At 45.2% G+C, this 18745-nt stretch overlaps 1 protein-coding gene across 2 annotated transcripts in view; it reads right to left on the bottom strand.

Moving 5' to 3' along the window:
* Positions 1 to 18745, bottom strand: part of EPHB1 (EPH receptor B1) — a 425417-nt gene that overhangs the window by 231710 nt on the left and 174962 nt on the right. The window lies entirely within an intron of this gene.

The following is an 18745-nucleotide window of genomic DNA, read 5'->3' as shown; positions in this document are numbered from 1 at the left end:
CAAACCAACAGGTAACATTGACCACATACACCCCCACACACACCATTTCAAGTCAACTTGGGTAAAAAGAGGCATGTGTTCTTGGAATAAAATAAAAGAACAAAGCAAGAATAACTTGAGTAATATTTCATGAGGGTTTGCTCATTCCTGCTAAAATACTCAATGTTTTACACACTTAATTTAATGTTAACTGCAGCACTATGAAATAGACTCTCTTACCATCCCATCTTATCAATGAGGCAACTGAGGCACAAATAGGAAATGATAGAGTACCTATAGGAAAGTTTTTCAAGGAATTTCTGAATCTCTGATCAAATAAGGCATAATGGTCAGCTCACCTGGATCCCCACAAAGAGCCATCTTTAACTGTTTTGTTGTACTCCACTGAATCCTGTCAAAGGGCAGGCCAAGGGTCCCAGGGGTAAAACCTAGTCTTACACGGTAGTCTACCAAAAGGGGCCTAAAGTCAGATGCAGGAAGCAAAGCCCTGCCTTGCAGGCACAGTCAGACAGGAAAAGCTACTTAGCACCAGCTTAGCTTCTGACTCCCTGAAGTCTCTCACAAACTCTGCCCTGCTGCCCTCCACCTCCATTTCCCTTCTTGTTCAGAAGCAGCCTTCCTGCCTCTCCACATGGCCCCTGTGCTGAGGAGATGCTCTGGCCAGCCCATGAGGCTGAACCCAGATGGTGAGGGAGAATTAGCATCAAGCCCCACTGAGCCATGAAGGGAACTCAAGAGGTGAATATTTTACACCTGCAATTAGTCACACATGCAGAACTGTGCTCACAACTAGTTGCACCTGCAAGTGGTTAATTGCTAAATAGCAAATGCAATTAGACACTTCCACATTATCTCCAGGACCGAAGTTGCCAGCACAGTAGTCACCAGTAAATGCATGGTCACGCACACACGCCTCACACACATATAAACACACTCCCTGATGAAAGAGGAAAACAGAACAAAGCAATTTGGCTATTGAGGTTGGAGCCTGAAAGACACTGGGGTGGGGGTGGGGGGGAGGCTTTATTAAAACTTTCAGAAACTGCATTAGAAGAATCTAGGTTACCTTAAGCCTTATATCAATATATAGGACACAGTCTAAGGCTCTGGCACCAGATAAGAACAGCGCAGGATTGCAGATTGTTATTTTGATAAAGACGGAGCAATAGTGGAAAACAAATTGGCCCTGGGTACCCAAGGCCAAGGCTGCAGAAAAAGCCAGTGCTTTCAGGCCCCACTTGCCCGTTGTTGATCCCCGACGTAAACCATTATTTAACTGCACGGGACGGAGGCTTCGCCATAATTGTTATATTCACAGTTTATTTATTTTTTTAATCTCAAAATATCGCTTTGGAAAGTAACACACGAGAATCAGAGAGTGACCTTTAAAAATTCTGTTCAATGCCTTCTTTGTAGCCCTTTCTTCCTTCCTCCAGTTCCTTTGAGCTGTGATACTGAGTTGTCATATTTTTCAAAAATATTTCCTTTTCAGCAGCCGAGTGAGGAGGAATACATCTGTGGATTTAATTGTAGTCAGTTCAGACGTGGCAGACTGAAGAATCTCTTCAGCGGTAATGAGACATGCCGAGGCACAGAACTGGTAGACTGAGGGACAGGGCTGATGAGCGGGTTAGGAGAGCAGCACCTCTTCGCAGAATACCTTTCTTGGCAGTATGAGCCTTCTAACACACAGCCCGCCAGCTGGCTGTCAAGACTCTGATGCTATGTGAAGAGAATCCACTCCTCTCTCTCTCTCTCTCCTCCCTACCTTCATTCTTTTCTTCTCTTCTCTACTTTTCTCTATCCTCCCTTACTTCTTTCCCTACCTCCCTCTCCACCCCCTTCCTCCATTCATCAAAAAGGGATCCAATGATCAGCAATCACTGGAAATCATACCTGCCTTCTAAAGAGCTCAAGTTCCAACCCTGGAGAATAAAATCTTTGTTGCTTCCAGATCTACAAGAACAACAACAACAAAAATGATATGCACATTAAAAAGTAAGTATAAGTAGCCATTGGGGAGCAAGGACGTGGACTGAGGCCAAAAGTAAACCCCACTTGGCCATGTGGTCGCTGTGCAAACCTGGATAAGTAACTTATTCCCTGTGAGGCTAAATTTACTCATCTATAAATGGCAAAATACAGCCTACCACTCCGAATTGTAATAGGTGTTAAGCTGAACTCCTAGAAAAGTGTCTGGGTTACTGCGAGGGCTCAGCGATGATTAAATAATAGTTATTATGCACAACCGTCAAACGGCATATTATTGAGAAAGGGTTCATTAATACTGGCTGTGTTCATGGAAAGGCAACCTATAACCTGAAAAAGTTGGATAGATTCTGAACAATTCCAACAGCATGGTGGTCTTCTTCAGAGAACCTTTTCTACCTCCACATGCTTAGACCCAGGGCTTACACACCTGGGCATCAGACAGAGTTTGCTAAACATTTGGTGGGGGTTGAGCGGATGCATGGATGTTTGCAGGCATGGATCCATGAAGGAAATTGCCGAGAAGAGAAAAGGACATTCCAAAGTGAGAGCAAAGATACTAATTTGATGAGAGTATTCTGGTAGTCATCTGAGAGTCAATTCAATTTGCCATTTTTTTCCTAGCTGTGCTATAGGCCTATGGTAGAATATCCTGAATTTTTGAAATTGAGTGAGGCCATAAGTTTAGTTGCTTATTTAGCAATAAGATGTTGCTATGGTTTTGGAACTTGAATGTTCCCAAAGGCCCATATAAAAATTTAGTTGCCAGTCCTTGGAGCTGCTGGGAAGTAGTCAAATTGAAGGAGGGGGTGGGTGCTGGTTGAAGGAAGTTAGGTTCCTTGGGGGAGTGCCCTTGAAGGGAATATTGCAGCCCTGCCCCTTTCTTTTCTCTCTCTCTCTCTGTTTTTTGTTTGTTTGTTTGTTTCTCAGCTGCCATAAGACAAGCAGCTTTGCTCCATCTCATGCTCCCTGCCATGATATGTACTGCCTCACCACAGGTCCAAAAGCAGTGAGGCCAACTGACCATGGATTAAAAAATCTGAAATTGTGAGCCAAAATAAATCTTGCCTCCACCAAAATAAAATTTTCCTCATTATATGTTGTTTTTCCTCAGGTATTTTGTCACAGCAATGGAAAGCTGACTAACATAGATGTGAACAAAAGTGATGTGTGTTACTCATAAACTGGGACATTAGTTGCTCAATGCAAGACCCTCCAGAGCTCCCCCTCTATCTGCCTGATGACTATCAATGACATGGGGACAGATTCCCTTTCAACCCTTGAGGAATGTGCAAGATGAAGGCCTGTGATGTTTTAAGGCACTAGAATTTGGGAAATGTTTATTACCTCAACACAACCTAGCTCATGCTGACTGGTACAGGTACAATGACTTAAGACCTAATAACAAAATCCAGCAAAACTGGACTCCTGGTGGGAGAAGCACTGTGGGAACATGAGATAAGAAAGGTCAGTTGGGGTTACCTGTGATTACCAAAATCGAAGTAACTGGCCAACATGTGTTTCAGGAGACCCCAGTGAGTCAGCAAAGACTTGGCACAGCAAGGGAGACCTTGTGATACCTTGTGATACCTGCCTGTCCTGTGCTTATCTCCCAAAGCTAGCCTAGAAAGAGTGGGAATGCTTTGAGCTCCTGGATAAAGTGTTTTGAACCCCCAGGAATCTGTCTTCTTAGCTTCTCATTTCCCACAGAGATTCTCAAACACTTTTACTCTGAAGGATTATACCAGATGAAAAATCATTCCCTCAAACTCATGGGGTGTTATTGCTTCTGAGCAGAAGGCAGAGAATCCTCAAACCATATGATACTTAAGCACCTGGGCTTGCCTGGTGCCAAATAATTCACCCTGCTTGAAGTCACATGCATTGAGCCTTTTTTCCCCCAGAGAAGGATGGCAAGCTAGCCACCTTGTATCTGACCTGGTATTGCCAGAAGGAACTAAACCAAACAATCTGGACAGCCTCTCTTCTCATGAGGATGGGAAAAGTTAGAGTATTATTATCAGATTCCACTGCTAGCAAGTCTTTCTAGAGATTATTTTGTTCATCCCATTTCTTCTAGATAGCACTGAACCTAGATCAATCTAGTCAGAAGAAAAATAGTCTGTTATAGTTTTTAAAAGATGACTGTAAATTCTTGACACCCCTCCCATTGAGAGGTGGGCCCTATATCCCTTCCTCTTGAGACAGGGTGGCCTTATGAGTGCTTTGACCAATAAGGTATGCACAAGTAATGATATGCAAATTTTGAAACTAAGTCATAAAAGTCATGCAGTTTCTTTCTTCTTCATTAGATAAGATTATTAAAGAGGTTTTTGGAACCCTGAAGTACCACATAAGAAGTCCAATTGCCCAGAGGCCACCATATTGGAAGGAAACTTAAGCTACCTGGAAAGGACACATGTAAGGGTTCCAGTCGATAGTCTCAACTGAGTTCTGCCTTCTGGTCATCCCAGCCCATGTGCCAGATGTGTGAGAAGCCTCCAGATGATTCTATCTCCTGGTCATTCAAACTTCACAATTGAGACCCCAGATATAATAGAGCATAGACAGTTATCACATCATGCCCTGTTCAAATTACTGATTCAGAGAATCTGTGAGCACAATAAAAGTGGTGTGATTCTATGCAACCACCCCAGTGGTTGCTGTGCAGCAATAGATAACCAAAACACAATCATATCAGTTAAGATGTCCAGCAGTGCAGTGTGGGGATGGCCCAGGTGACTTTTACTTTCGAACATCAAGGTATCAATGAAAAAAATACCACCTACAACACATGACTTGACTAGAGGGCCTTGATTTGGTCACTGAACTACTCTTTTCCATTTTTTTCTTCTATGAAACAGGGATAACAATCATCTCAGCAATAACTTCCTCACAAGATTATTAAAGAAAAAATGGCAAAATGAAACTTGCTACACTTTGTACAAATGCTCATTGTTGCTGTCAATAGCATGATAGAAGCCCTTTCTAAAATGCTTTCCTGAAGTAAAGAACATAATCTTAAGCTATTTATGGAAAATGGAGTGAGTTACAAATACACATGGGCACACACATGCAACCCCTCACACACACACATGCATTCTCTCCTCTCTCTCTCTCTCTCTCTCTCTCTCTCTCTCGTCTCTGTCTCGGTTGCCTCTTTCTGAAGACAATAGATTCCTTTGGAACAAAAGTCTGAAAGTACAGGAAGAACTGAAACATATCAATCTTCTCAGCTTTTTTTCCTTTAAACATGCTCCTTTACCAAAGTTTCAAAAATTACACACAATAGCTTCCAAAGATCTAATCACTAGATACCTTCTCCCTAAGATTCCAGGTTAAAAATAGCTCAAATACACTTCTTCTGTCAGTCAAACCACAAGGTAGAAGATACTGTACCATTCTAAATATAAATTGAGAATATTTCTTCCCCTCAAAGAAAAATCTACCAACATCTTGTATCTCTTTCCTTAGCAACTCTGATAAGCCATGTCATGGGGCTTAGAAATCCTGAGTTTCTAGAAGACAGACCAAGGCGCCTGGAGCCATTCTCCATAGGGACCACAGAGGAAGAAACCTAAGAAAGACAGTTCTGTTTTACTCCTCAGAAACCAGATGACAGCAAAGTCCCCACCCATCTCATTATTGGGTAGCTCACCACTCTAACATTCATTCATTCATTCACTCACTCAACACATCTGTAACAAGTTCTTGTAAAACCATCACTGTGCCTGGTGCTGGAGACACAGGGAGGGTGTCCTGCCGCTGCTCACAGTCTCCTGGGAGTTCCAGGAGAGGCAGCACACTCTGTCAGGACAATTGCCACTGGAGTCAGATGCTCACAAAGCACTGGGGACACAATGGCAAGAGCTAATTTTTTTTGAGAGAGAGAGAGAATTTTAATATTTATTTTTTAGTTTTCGGAGGACACAACATCTTTGTTGGTATGTGGTGCTGAGGATCGAACCTGGGCCGCACACATGCCAGGTGAGTGCGCTACCGCATGAGCCACATCCCCAGCCCAGCAAGAGCTATTAATATGCCTCTGCAGCTGGAGGACAGAGAAGGCTTCGGAAGGCGGGGCCGTTGAGAAGACCTGGAGTTGTGCCAATTGAAGGGAAAGCCAGGGGAGGAGAGAATGTGTGGGTAAGCAGCACGGAGGCACCAAAGACCACTAGGTCCCAGGATCCCTTAGCCCCGTATGAAGAAGCTGGGGGGTTCAGGCTTGATCACAGAAGCCTCCCATGGGAAGACAGCACCAGCTTTTTTCATTTGAGGCAAATTCCTGGGGCAGCTGTGCAGAAGATCCAAGCAGGAAGGCCAGGAGCCAGGGAGATCAGAAGGCCCAGCTACAGAGGCCTAACAAGGGTCAAAGGAGAAAAGAGCTTTCCATAATAGAATGGGCAGAATGTGGTCACTCCATGGCTTGTGGAGGGGAGTAGGGACTTTCAGGGGAGGAAGGGACAACTTGGACTTCCAGTCACCTTCCCAACTCAGAGTGAGCCAATTCAGGCCAGCTGATGGGTGACTGCAACAGAGATGCCAGGCTCCTCCCAGTGTCAGTCCCACCATCTGAGGGTCCTCCAGACAAGCCCAGCCACTGTGAGGAGAAAACACAGGACAGGGTCTCCTCCTCCATGCCTAGAAGCAGGGCCAAGCCAGCAGAAGACTCCATTTATAGCCCTGACAAAAGGCTTATAATGATGTCCAAGGTCCGCTGAGGTCCTACTACTCTACTACGCAGAGTCTCTACTACTGCGTCTCTGTTGAACAACTTGGGGGCTCCAGAGACATCTTAGAGGAAGAAAAAAACTCATCCATCCACTTCTGGAGGTGGGAGAAAGAAGAAGTCAGAGAGGAAGGCACGCAGGGAGAGTCACAGGGAATGAAACTACTGAGGGTGCCAAAATCAAAACCAGGGCCCTCCACCACCAGCATCACCTAGGGTAGGGGGCAGGGTGGGGTGGACCTCGTCTCTGGAAAAGACTAAACCTGGTCAGGATGATAGTGAGCAACTAGGGTAAAAGAGGTGGAAGAGAAAGGACAAAGAATGTCCCACCTGGTCACTGGAGGAAAGTCTGCCAGCATCATGGTGGATCTTGCTGTTGTTCTGGGAATGAAAGTTAGAAAATAAAGAAATATGGGGAAAGTCTTCCATAGCAGGGGCACTGGGTAGGATGTTAAAGGAATCCAGGAGGTGGAGTGAAAGCGAGGCTGGGTTTCCTGCAGGCCTCCTGGCCCTCCCCAGAGCATGTCTCTGCTGAAAGGAACAGGCCAGGAGCAGGGGGGCTTTTCTGCAGTATTCTCTTTGCCTCCCAGCCCACTGGCTACTTCAGCACCAGACATGGCGCCCTATCAAGTGTGAATTGCAGAGTCTACCCAGGTGCCTCCTTCAGTGTGGGCTCCGGCTGGCTCAGGGCTCAAGTACCTCTCCCCCTCCTCCCTGATGAACCGTGAACGTGGGAGTGCAGATGAAAAAACTACAAAGACTTTTCTCCCAGGGTTAAAACATCTGCAAAGGGAGTTTCCAATTTTTTCCCAGCTTCACTGAGGTCTAATAGAAAATAAAAACCACCGGATTTTTAATTTTGATAAACCAGTTCTCCACTCTAAATAAGTGTCCTTCAGGACCTGCATTTCCAAGGAGAAAGCAAAGCCCCAGGGTTCAAGGTCACAAAGCCCCCACCTACAGGGAGGCTGGGTGTAAGTGCTAAAAGAGATTTCTGTGGGCTGCGGTTTTTTACTAAGGTTGCTGCTTCTCTTAGGATTTTGATTACAAAGTTGTGCAAGTGTTAAATGACAAGCCCTAGTCATGCCCTGCTCCCTCTAAGAACTGCTATTGTAGAATGCAATTGTGCATTAAGGGCTGTTGATGGAAGCATGTGTGGTGCTATAGAAAAACCGGGCTGTGAAGGGTGATATAGGCACCCAGAAAGAGATGGGTGATCCCTAAGATCCAAAATATGAAAAGCCAGCAAGGTGAAAGGAGAGCAAGAGTGTCTAAGCCAAACAAGATAAATTGTTCTGCAACAAAATTAGATTTATCTTTGACAATATTAGAAAGTTGGCAAGCAGGCCGAAGGTGCCCTGTCATGTTAGGATGGTTTGATTGCCTTTCAACTTTGTGATGAATTGGCCTGGCTGGCGCTGGCTTTTTTGAGCCAGGTGAGTCACTGTTTGCCTGTATCACTCAAGTCTGCCAGGCTGCAGTGTCCAAATAAAATGTTGTACCTACCCAACCATGCCCTCGGCCCTTCCCCTCTGCCCTTGCCCAGAAGCCAAGTCAGAAGCTCTGTACATGCTGCCGTCTTGGCTTTGAACTCATGTAGGGGAGGGATGGTCCCTGATCATGGCTGCAGAACCCACGGATGGGGGGATATAGATCAGACCTGGTGACAACCAAGCAACCCATCCAGAGGGTCTTCCTCTGACCATGAGCATCCAACATACAGATGCTTATCATCTCCTCCCCTCCCCTCGTCTGCCCTTTATCCAATACCATCATCCAGTCACGTGTTCTGTTGGTTTATCTATATGTATCGAGCCTGGTGCACAAAAGATTTAATGCACACGTGCCGGGATGCACTCACCGTCCAGTATGCACGATGCTCTTTCTCCCCTCAATCTGACCTCTCTGGTCTAGCTTTATAAATAAATAATGTTTTAAACCGGTTGTCCTTCACAAACTTTAATCTATTCCCATGTTTCTTTTCAACCATAAAGTGAGGTATAACTAACATGATCTGCCTCTCAAGGTTACCAGAAGGATTAAATGATATCATGTAGGCAAAGCCCTCAGCACAGGGCAGGACCCACAAAGTAGGTGTTGGGTCAATATGTGCTGCATGTGAGAACAGATGAGATGGCCCCAGAAACTGTCCCTGATGCCAGAGGAGCTGGAGCCTCACCAACAAATTCCTACCTATTCTCCCCAAGCTCCCCCTTCACTCCTGCACCATCTCTGTCATTTCTGCTTTATCTTTGCTCAGTCTCTGTAGGTACTCTTCAGCCTTATCCTCAAATCCAGGCGGCCAGTTGTGCAAGGCCTCCCTGGGCCTCTGCCTAAGGCTCTCTGCCACCAGACTCAGGCCTGCAAAAAGGAGGGCCGTGTCCTGACCCCCAGCTCATTAGAGGTGGCATCTGAGGTCCCCTAGCTCTCTGAGTCTCCGGAAAAGAGTTTCCAACATCGACTCCCTAACTCAATAGAACAAAGTCAACAGCCTTGAAACAGCTTTCTTCCTACATTTAAAAATAAGATCATGAAAAGTCCCCCAGAAAAATCAATGCTGGCTTTTTTAAAACTCCAAATCAATATGATGTGTGAAAGTTCTCATTAAGACAGAGGTGGGGGAGGTCAGAGAAACAAGGAGAATCAAAAGGGAAGAGGTGGAGAGAGGGGAGGAGAAAGAGAAACAGAGAGAATGGTCGTGGCAAGGGAAAGAGAGAGGAAAATGAAGAGGAAGAAGACAGCAAGGCGCAGGGCCCGGATACCCAGAGCCTATGAATTATAGCATTGAATACTACAGCATCAAAGGTTTCCTGTGGGCCAGCAGTGTTCAGAGCATTTTGTATGTATTCATTCAATTCTTACAACCACCCTAGGAAGTAGATTGCCATTATACCCATTTTACAGTTGAGTAAACCAGGGTACAAAGAGAAGAAGTAATTTGCCCAAGGTCATATAGGTAGCAGGTGTTGGCGCTCCATTTGGAACCCAGGCAGGCTGGCACCAGAGCATGCACTCTTGGCCAGGCTGGGCCTGTGGTATTGGTGGTGTGTGTATGTGTGCACCCTGAATGCTTGCCTGAAATGTGCTCTTAATCCCAGAGGCAATGGGGTGCTACAAGAGCTTTTGATTACAACTGATACGGGCTCAGCCTGAGTCTGAGGAAGATGAATCTGGAGACACGGGATGAAGGAGGGTTTGGTGAGAAGCCACTGCAATTGGAAAAGGGATAAAAGCAGAGATGAGACAAACCCTCCCCAGGCCAGAAGCAGCTCCAGAGCGCTCTCCGAAGATGGTGCCTCCAGCCCAGTCACCATCTCTACTGGCCCCAGCGTCTCCCTACTGCAGATGTGTTCCTCCTGTTTTTTCAGGTCAGACAACATCTCTCAGTGTGTCCTACAGGGATAAAGGATGCTTCCCAGCTCAGGCTTTGGAGCTGCAGATGCAGAGTTGTTCTCTGGGATTGAGGGATCTAGAAATGCTTTCTCCTTGGGCTCTTTGATAACCCCCACCCTGTCCCACTCCCTTGGCATTTTAATTCTGCTCAGATAATACCTTTTTAAAGATCAGAATACAGACAAGGAAACCTTCTGCTCAGCTTCCTTCCCACCGCCAGACCTACAGCCGGCTCCCCTCTGACACAGAAGCCAGGAGCACCTGCATTTTATTGTGTTGTTTTGCAGGGCTGGGGACCAGCCCAGGGCCTTGCACCTGCGTGCTGGGCAAGTGCTCCATAGAGAGCAGCATCCCAAGCCCCCAGGGAGCATTTCTTCCAGGCTGAGCCAGATTCTCGCTTTAGACCTTGTGGGTCAACCCTGCCCTTCACCATCAGGATCTGCCTGCTGTGTCCCTCTCCCAGGGACAGCAAAGGAACCAGTGAATACGGCCATAGGAAACAGTCTCTTTGCTCTGTGCCTGCCCTTAGAAGGAGCTGCTGACCTTGGTGTCTGGGTATCCGACATGCCCATGAACATTCTGACAGCACGGAGGTGCTGGGGCTGGGGCTTCTATAGGATGACACATTCTCCAACCCAGCAAAGAGCTGTAACTGCCCAGCTCCCTCAGTTTAAAGAGACAACAGATTTACTAAACCTCTGAATCAGACTCCAACATCTATCACTGGACATGGGTGTGCAAGGTACACAAGGGACCCACGTGGATCAGAGTTGCCCACCCTCCAGACCCCAGGGTGGCTGAGCAGGCTGTCACAGGAAAGTTAAGGAGGGTCATTTGCCCCCACCTCCCATTCAGGAGAGACCTCGAATTCACACTCAGGGAAATACACTTACAAGACTGAAATAAAAAAGTCTATCTACAGCTCAAATTGTGTCTCATTATCCGACCAGATTGGACCTGGGACACTGTACACAAATACATCTTAGAAATCCTCCACATCTCTTCTCATGGCCTAATTAACTGGATTGCAATGCCTGTGTTAAAAGCAACCATTTAAATCATTCCATAGTTTCTATAACCCTGTTTTAACATTACCACTTAAAATATATCTAAACATGTTATATGTATATTTACATGCAATATATATATATATATTTTATATATGTGTGTGTGTACACACACACACACACACACACACACACACGTACACTTAGTCATAGTGGCTCTCCTTATAGCTAAAAAGCCCTACAACACTAGCTCACAGCAAGGATCCTCTGAAGGAGAAGGAAAGGAGGAGGAAGGGAAGGGGTCAGATGAAGAGAGGCAGCTTCTCTCAGGCCAATCTTGCACCAGAGGAACCCTGGGACCAGGTGTAGCCATGAGGACTGGACCATACCAAGGAGAGACCATTCTCAGACTCTGCCAGTTTCTGTTTCTGATCTGTAATTAAGATCTCTATTTAAGCTGGTAATACTTTTTCAAACCAAGACAAAGAAAGACATCTCAACCAGCTCTACTTGGGTTTCTTTTCTGTGAATTCTTATAAGTGTTAATGGGAGTCTTCATTAAAGTATGATTTAAGAAATCATACAAGCTGAACTCCCCTCATCCTCATAGGTCTGATGAGTCAAAACCCCACAGCTCCTCCCACCGAACCGAAACACATTTATCAAAAGGGAAAATTAGCTGACTTGGTCCATCCAGTGGTAGAAACGAGATGGAAGTAGGAGACAATGTAGTTTGCCTTACTGGGAAGAAATGTAGGATGTGAGTTGATTCCTAACAGACAAGAGCCTTGGCTTTTCAGAGATGATCAAAGAACAGCACCTTTGTTGGCCAGGACCTCTGGACCTGCAGGGCACTATTTTGGGATGGGGGCAGAGGTGTTGGTATCCAGGAGAAGTGGACAGTTCCCTTGCATCAAGGAGAGAGAAAGCCCAGCAACTTTAGCCAACACCTCCCACCAGCCCTCATCAGCCAAGGCCTGAGAGACACAGCAGCAATCCTTCCTTCAATGTCCCCTGCACTCCAGATCAACATTCACCAGAAGAACAGAGTGTAAACACAGCCTCCAAGTGCCCACCAATCCCTCCACACAACCAACTGGACTGTGGCCCCCTGCTATGAAGAAACTCTGGAGCTGACCCCAGGGAGACAATGGCACACACGCACTCCCCTGCTATTGGAGAGGCCTCGGGCAGAGTGAGCCACTCCTGAGGGAGCTGGAACTCAGGTAGGGTCTGAAGGAAGACAAGGGCCTCCACTTGCAGGGGACAGGAATCCACTAAGCCCTCACCAGGTTTATTTAATCCTCCGTCTTTTCTTCTGGTCTCTCCACATCTTTGTACTATTTGCTTCTTGGATTTCCGGGCCTCACTCTTCATAAGTTAAACCTCTCCCCTGGAACTGAAGCAATAGGAGCCAATGGAAGCTTCCATTCTGGCCAACTTGACCTCCTAAGCAGCTTTTCCTTCCTGCCTCTTGTGGCCCTGCCCATGACCTCACCTCTGAGCCACTTCTAACACCCAGTATGGAGGGCTGATTAGAATTTAAGATGCTTTTCCCAGGGCATTAAGCACTTTCTTTCTTTCAAGGGTGAGAAAAGGGATAAAGCTTAAATTTCAAGAAACAAATACTTTAAGACTGAGAGGGGGAAATGGTTTAATGACTGAGGCTCTTATTAGCCTCAAACAATATGGTGGGCGGGGTGGTTGAGAGAAAAGCTCCTGAGCCTTTAACTTGGACAAACCTGTTTTGCCTGATGGGCATGTGAAACAAGGAGTCTGGGCTCAGTCCTATAGCTGCTGCTGTCCTTGGAACTCTACCAGCTGTCCCTATGCCTTCTCCCTCGGCAGTCATGTGGCCTAGGGGACCCTCTCTTCATTTTTCAAGTACTTATTAATCAGTTGGGATACAACTGCTAGCAAAGAGACCCCCTCCTTAGACACACACACACACACACACACACACACACACACACACACACACACCTGTCCTCAAGTAGCCTACATTCAAGCGAGCAGAGACAGATACTAAAGGTCATAAACGAGTAACATGCACACTATATTAGAGATGACAAGTGCAGGCCCAGAAGAGATGAAAAAGACAGACACACAGCTCTTTGATGTTGGAACAACTTGTCGTCATGGACAAGATGATGATAAAATGAACCCTGACCTAAACCTCAAAGCTTAAACAAAAAGCAATACAAAATGGATCACAAACCTAAAATGTAAAACTATAAAACTTTTAGAAGATCACAGAAAGGACAAACCTGTGTGCCCAGCTGAGGCAAAGAATTATTCTATGGGACCTGGATAAATTGAAAAAAAAAATTGATTATACAAAATTGTGGGGGAAGGGATAGATGCATTGGACTTCATTCAAATTAAAATTGTTTGCTTTATGAAAGACACTAAAAGAACAAAGAGGTAGATCACAGACTGGAAGAAAATATTTGTATATCACGTACACAACAAAAGGATTGACATTCAAAATATAGAAATAACTCTTAGTTCTCCACAATAAGGAAGCAACCAATCAAATTAGAACTTGGGCAAAAACCTTGAACGTTTCACCTGAAGATAAACATATGGCAAATAAGCACAAGAAAGATATTCAACATCCTTCTTCACTAGAGAAATGCAAATCAAAGTCACCATGAGATGCTATGGTGTCACTGAGTGGAAGAGTTAAAATAAATAATTCTGAAAATGTCAAGTGCTGTCCAAAAAGCAGGATAACTGAAACTAGCATATGCTGCTGACCGTAATGCAAAACTTTATAGCCAGTCTAAAAATCAATATCGGTTAAGCACACACTTCCCCTATGACCCAGGAAGCATTCTCCTGGGTACCTGCCACAGACAAATAAAAATTTATGTCCACACAGGAACCTATAGTGAATGTCCATAGCTGTTCTATTTCTAGTCACCAAAATTTGGAAACAATCCAAATGTTCTTTAATAGTAGATACACAAACTCTGGTACAGCCATAGATTTGTTTAATAATAAAAATCAGTTTTTAAAATCGATTTTTTAACCCCTCCCATGTGCCAAGATCTGTGGCTATGTAGAATCCTACTTAGCAAAAAGGAATGAACTCTGGGTACATGTAACAGCCTACATGAACCTCACAGGCATTACGCTGAATGAAAAGAAGCCAGTCTTGAAAGGTCAGTATATTCTAGCATTTCATTTAAAAAGACAATACAGGAGTGATATGAAGCAGACCTTGGTTGCCGGGGTGAGGGTCAGGGAAGGGCATGACTATAACGGGATAGCTGGGGGAGGGAGCACCTATATACTCATTATCACGGTGGTTACACATATCTATGTATGTGTTAAAAATGCATTAAACCGTCCACCAACAGAAAGTCAGATTTTTTGTATGATAACTGAGAAAAAAAAAATTTAAAGTCACAAATATTAACAAAAAAATTTGAAAAAGGAATTCAATCTTTCAGTGCACACTAGACAAACACATACCCAATTTATGGTGTTTATAGAAGAGTGACTTCTCTGGCTCCTTGTGTTCCTCTATCTTAAATGGTGATATAATGACCCGGAGCTCATGTTTGCTGGGAAACACGTCATCTGTTATCTGTTCAAAGCTTTATAGTTGCACATTTTATATTTAGATCTATGATCCATTTTGTATTAACTTTTGTTTAAGGTACGAGGTTCGGGTTGAGGTTCACTTAATTATCATCTTGCCCATGATGACCCATTGTTCCAACATCAGAGAGCTGTGTGGCTGTCTCTCTCACCTCTTTCAGGCCTTCACTCGACAGGTCACCTCCACTATTTTCAGAGACTGTCCTTTAAAACATTTTATATGCCCTGACCCAGATCGTGTTATGTAATCTTCCTTAATATTTACTGGATCTCTGCAAATTCGCCACATTTTTTCCCACAATTCTCATTTGTATTAAAAGAACCAGCACCAAATATAGATAGAAAATCGCTGCCTGATTTAATAATAAAAATTAGTTTTTTAAAGTCGATTTTTTAACATGTGCCAAGATCTCACATGTAGATTCTCATAAAGTCTTCTCAGCAAACGTGAGCTCAGGGTCATTCCATCGCTCTTTGACATGAAGCAGTACTGGGGCCTTAGAAGTCCACTCTGCTAGAATCACAGAGCCAGGATTGAACAACCCAAGCCTTCCTGCCACCATCTCTGAACAACTCCATATCTTCTGTAGTTTTCTCAACAGCTTTTCCCCTGTAACTAGTTGTGTGATACATGGATTCATGCCTTGGTTTTCTATAGATGTCCTTGTGCAGAGCTCAGAGACTGCACTGAGGTCCTGGTGGCACAGCTGTATATTCTAGACAGGTCCACTGTTCATTGTCAGAACGTATCTCTGAATCAGTGGATTTCCCCAACAGATCCCAGCAGCTCCTTCTCTCTTCCAAGGTGTAGCCATCACTCGCAACATCCCTGATGGAAGAGAATGAGTTGATTCTCTTTGCAGGTTGTCTTTCCTTTTCCTTTCTTCCTCCCTGACAAGTTCATTTGAATCTATATCACAATGAGGCTTCTGCTGTCCTCATTTTAATTTGTCTACACTCGCAAGGAATCAGAAAATCATCTCATTTTTTTTTTCCATGCACAGAATACTTACTCCAAAATCTGTATCTATCTGGGCCATCAGTCCATTCGCCTTGTGTTTGAAAAAAATGCATCTGGAGGGAGACCCCATTCTCAGAAACCTCTACCCACCTTGGTGGATGGCTCTCCAATGCTGGCCCTCCAAGGCACCTCCAGGCCTTCAGCGTGAGCCTGGCCGAATGAAGCATGGTATGTGCCTTGCAGATTCCCCAGCCCTGGGTGCTGTGGAATCTGCATGGCAGATACCAGGTCAGAGCAGGAATCTGTTCTCAGTCTGGCTGTTGCTTCCCCATCCCCACCCAAGCCTTCACTTCAACCCCACGCATCAGGTCTCTTCTGGGTAAACCTGATGATATGGGTGCGAAGCAGAATGGGAGGGGGATCATCATTAACCAAGAAAAAGAGTGGGTGGGGAAGTGCTGAAACAAAGTCTTGATTCGTCTGGGATCCGTTCCCAAGCTGGGCCTTCCTGGTGCTTCGGCTGCTCTTGCTGGGGGAAGTCAGCCCTGCCTGGGAAGACAGGCCCCTGAGTGCCCACTCTTCAGAAGCCAGAACAAAACTCATCAATACAGGATACACTTAAATGTCCCCCAAATAGAGACTATTGTTAACAGGGCAATTGTGAGACTGAAAGAAAGAAGAGCTGGGGTGGGTGAAGGCCGCAGAGAGAGTTCACAAGAAACTCTGTCACTTCTTGTCGTCGCCCCCCCCACCCCGCCTTATGACGAGAGAGTGAGACAAAGGTCCTCTTTGCCATTCTGAAGAAGAGGCTTTAAGGGTCCCTCCCTGCCCCTTTCCTCCCTGGGTATGAAAGGGGGCTGATTAGCACGGGGGCTGGCCTCTCTCCTGGGTCCCTCTTCCAGCCTCACTCTCATTCTCCTGCTCTAATTAGCAACTGCTTTCTTTTTATTTTTGTCTGCGTGTTCAAAGACAGAGCCGGGGAGAGTAAAAGGAGAAAGCAAAGGTCTTTGTGAAAGGAAGGAGCAGACGGCCTCTCCCTCGGCCCTCTGTGTGCCCGGGCGCCTGTGTTGGCAAACAGCACACAATGTCTGTCTACAGAGTTCCTTTGTGGCACAGAAGGAGGGGCCAGCACACAGTGACAGGAAGGAAAGGAGGCTGTGAGATCTGAAAAGGCCTGGACCCCAGAGAAGCCGAGTCCAGGGATGCCTGGGGACAGCCTCCTCTGTCCCCTTTCCCAGGTCAGGAAGAAGTGGGTGTCTGAGTGTCCAACTCCATGTCTGTGGCCTATGCACTGATGCTGTCAGGTCTCTGGGTGGCAAATCCATCACCCTTGGCTGCAGAAAATCCCCAATGGTGGACGGGTGGGGGACTGAACTGTTTGGACACTAACTCTGCTTTAGGCTACACAGGGGAATAAAAAGGGCATCAGTGTGTCTTGACGGAGGCCAGAGGAAAGGGGAGTGGAAAGACCAATCCCGAAGATAAGACTACCACCTGGTTTTCATCAGAGGGAATTCTTAGGAAGGCAGGCAGAGATTCTGGCTGGGGGGCAGCCACACTGTCAACCTGTCCGTCAGCCCAATCAGTCTCCCCAGCAATGAACAGCTTTGGCTATGGGCTCCTAAGTGGTAGCTGGATTAAAAGACAAAAGAAGTTAGAAGAAAAGGGAAATTTGAAGAATGCTCAGAAGCCAAGAGAAATCAAGGATGTGGTCAAACAAGCTGAAGGAATCAAGGAATCCTCCAGGAAAATAAATTAGAATGGCGAAAAATGGGAAGTGTCTACAAAGACACATTAAAGAAAAAAAAAAGTTCCCATTCTTTTTCATCAATGATCTTATTATCGAACTATATGATTATGTAGAAATAATTTTTAATGACAAAATCACTTGTATAATATTTGCAACTGATTTCAGTGATAGACACGGATTTCTTGTATTTTACTATATGAAGAATCGATTTTTTAAGATTGCAATTCACATTGAGACAGTTTCCTGGAGAAAAAATAAAAAAATAAAAACAGAGTGGAAATAGACATCCATTTATTAAAATTCTAGCAGTGAAATGCATTTCTCTTTACTCTCCCTTTGAATCAATCCAGAGAGAAAACAGACACTAGAATAAATGGAGAAAATGAAAAGAAAACAGCGGAGACAAATTTGGCCCAAGATGCAGAGGAAAAGACAAACAGAGCCAGCAAGAAAAGCAAAGCCTCACGTCACAAGGGCCTCCACATTCAGATCCATGTGGACATGTGTGTGACAGACCCAGAAACCAAATGGAAGCCCTGAAATCGCCTAATTCCCAGAACAGGCAAAATTTTGCCAAGTTCGTGATTTGGCAGAGTTCTTGCATATTCCATACAATTTCAATGAGAAGCCCTATCCATCCTGTGCAAAGAGCAGATTGTCATTTTCCACTTGAAATACACATGTCGCACTGACCTTATGTCCTCTGTCAAACTGAGACATTATCACCAACTTTTAGTGCAAAAGTTTTCATAGCGTATGGGCTTGCGCTTGGTCTGTTGTTTTGTTCTGTGTGTTTGTGTACAAAGTGTCACTGTATTGGACAACAGACAGACAAGGCCTCTGCCATCACTGGTAACTTCCTCCATCTGGTCCTGCCACCGTCACCTCCACAAGTGCTTGCTTAATGCTCCATTCCTCCTGGTATATCAGGAGCTCCCTCTACTCAGTGATGCTGGATAGTTTTCCACACATTTTCCTCATGCAAAGCCTTTCTTCTTCCTCGGCTCACCTGAGGCATGGCCAGCTTTCCTGAGACTGGACCACAAACTTTGGTTTCTGTGCATTCTGTTTGATTTTTGTTTAACAGATGGCACAGAGTGGGCAGTCAGGATGCTGAGGGCATGACCATGAGTCTGGAAGAGAAGAATAAGAATGTAAATGGGGCATAATGATGCAGGTGACAGGTGCAGCGACAGAGCCTTTAGTCCACTCTTAGCAGTGAAGATGGTCACTCCAGGGACATCCCAGTTTATCCCTAGCCAATAGGAAACAAAGTTTCCAAATGCAGATCAAACCCTGATGGCTTT

The sequence above is a fragment of the Spermophilus citellus genome (assembly GCF_964194105.1).
Source record: "Spermophilus citellus genome assembly, chromosome: 7".
In the NCBI taxonomy this organism is placed as follows: domain Eukaryota; kingdom Metazoa; phylum Chordata; class Mammalia; order Rodentia; family Sciuridae; genus Spermophilus; species Spermophilus citellus.
The sequence above is the reverse complement of the archived record's forward strand: the minus strand, read 5'-3'. Positions and strand labels throughout refer to the sequence as shown.